The sequence below is a fragment of the Mus pahari genome, chromosome 2 (assembly GCF_900095145.1).
Source record: "Mus pahari chromosome 2, PAHARI_EIJ_v1.1, whole genome shotgun sequence".
Classification (NCBI taxonomy): Eukaryota; Metazoa; Chordata; class Mammalia; order Rodentia; family Muridae; genus Mus; species Mus pahari.
This window is the reverse complement of record NC_034591.1, coordinates 18,575,538-18,577,495: the sequence shown is the minus strand read 5'-3', so window position 1 is coordinate 18,577,495 and position 1,958 is coordinate 18,575,538. Positions and strand designations below refer to the sequence as shown.

Below are 1,958 nucleotides of genomic sequence, written 5' to 3'. Positions count from 1 at the left end.
CTTTCCTTCTAATTCAACCAGATTTGAGTTGAGAGAGCTTCAGTGGGGGAGCTTGGAGCATATGCTGTACTGGCTCACAATATACATAACATTATCTGTAGGATAAGTAGGTATGGAAGACGAAAAATGGCTTATGGAAAAAGGTAGGGAAATATATTTAATTTTTTCTAAAGAAAATGATTTATTTATTTAATGTGTATATATGTATGCCTCAGTGTATATGTATATATGTGTACCATATGTGTGCAGATACCTTTGAGGCCAGAAGTGTCAGATCCACTGAACTGGAGTCCTGGTGTGGGTGTTGGGAACTGAACCCCATTCATCTGAAAGATTAGCAAGTGCTCTTAAGCTCTGAGCCAACTCTCCATCCCTCCTTTTACTATTAAAATTCTTTTAATTTATGTGTGTGTGTGTGTGTGTGTGTGTGTGTGTGTGTGTTAGGTGCATGTGTGCCAGGATGAGGGCGGAGGCCAGAAGAGGGCTACTGATCCCCTGAGACTGAAGATATAGAGGTTGTGAGCTTCCACGTGGAAGCAGTAATATTTTTAACTCTTCAGTTGTCTCTTAAACACCATATTTGAAAATTTCAAGGCTAAGGCCAAAAGCAATGAACATAAGAAAAGGAAGTATTTTAATTGCTATTTCTGAAAACACACAGACACAGACACAGACACACACACAGACACAAACACAGACACACAGACACACACACACACACACACCCAGAATCTGGTCAAATTTTAATATACTTTTGGGAAATGATTCGAGTAATTGAATATCAGCTTGCTGTTCTTTTCTGATTACGTTTTATAGCATCTGGTAAGACTTAAGGTCTAAAGGGCTCAGAGAGATCCTGAGACCTTCATGGAACTTCTTAGTTGTCACCACTAACCACACAGTCACTCATCTCCCCTGGGCGTTCCCGGACCACGCCCATCGCCCAGACCACGCCCACTCAAATCGCCCCCCCCCCCCAGTACCAATAGTTTCAGATTCTCATTGGTGGAGAAGTTATTCTAGGCCCACCCCGAGGGGCAGTGATAGGCTGATCCAGCGTGGGGCGGTGGTGGTTGGCTGGTTGGGGACGGGTCCCTGGTGGTGCCTGTCAGAGAGGCTGGCGGCAGTGGCGGCTGTCCGGGCTGGGTTGTCAGTCAGAGAGAGGAGGGAAGATGGCTCGCCCGGACTCGTGCTGCTAGAAGGAGAGGGGCAGGTGGCGCGGCTGCCGGCGGAGCGCAGTCGCCCGGTCGCCGTGGTCGCCGTGGTCACCGTGGTCGTGGGGGGAGGCCGCGGTGGGTCCGGAGCTGCTCTGGTGAGTCTGCCGCGAGCCGCACGCCGGCCCCCGGGGCGCCGGGAGACCGAGAACTTTCTTTGGTCTGGGAGGAGCAGGGGCTGAAGCTGTTGCCGGCGGCGGGTAGGACTTCGTCCTGGGGCGGCGGCCCGTTGCGGGTAACGGCTCCCGCGCCAGGCGCGGCCCGAGAACCCGAAGTTGGCCGCGGCCGGCTGCCTGCGGTGAACGAGGCTCGGTTCCCGGTTGGGCGATGAGCTGGGGGCGCCCCAGGGTCGGCCTAGCACAGAGCCCACCGTAGCCTATGGCCGCTGCCCACCGGTCCGCGCCGCCCAAAGCCTGGCCTCGCCGCCCACGCGGGCTCCGCAGACCCGGTGCTCTTCAGAGCGGTGCTCGATCGGATCTTGAATCCCGTGGCGCTGGGGGCTCGGAGTGCCAGCCCGGTCTGTCTGTCCACCACCAGGAGAGCTCCTCTTCTGCCTGAGCCGCGCTGGACCCTGGAGTTCTGCCTCTTCTGCGGCTGCTGTGACCGCCCTCGAGGATCGACAGGGCTTTCTTTCCACTGAACGATTTTTTGTTTTTTTGTTTGTAAGCTTCTTTCTTTTTTTCTCCTTCCTTCCTTCCTTCCTTCCTTCCTTCCTTCCTTCCTTCCTTCCTTCCTTCCTTCCTT

General features: G+C 53.9%; 1 protein-coding gene across 4 annotated transcripts in view; it reads left to right on the top strand.

Annotated features, from left to right (window-relative positions):
* The first annotated feature begins 1,100 nt into the window (after positions 1-1,100).
* Fam126a (family with sequence similarity 126 member A) overlaps positions 1,101-1,958 on the top strand; it is a 106,948-nt gene continuing 106,090 nt past the window's right edge. For 2 of the 4 annotated variants that reach the window (XM_029534912.1, XM_021190617.2), the window contains exon 1: positions 1,128-1,312. The gene's annotated coding sequence lies outside the window, so the exon portion shown is untranslated. Of the gene's footprint in view, positions 1,313-1,479; positions 1,877-1,958 lie in introns of those variants that run through there. The other 2 variants (XM_021190616.1, XM_021190619.1) reach the window with 2 other exon arrangements.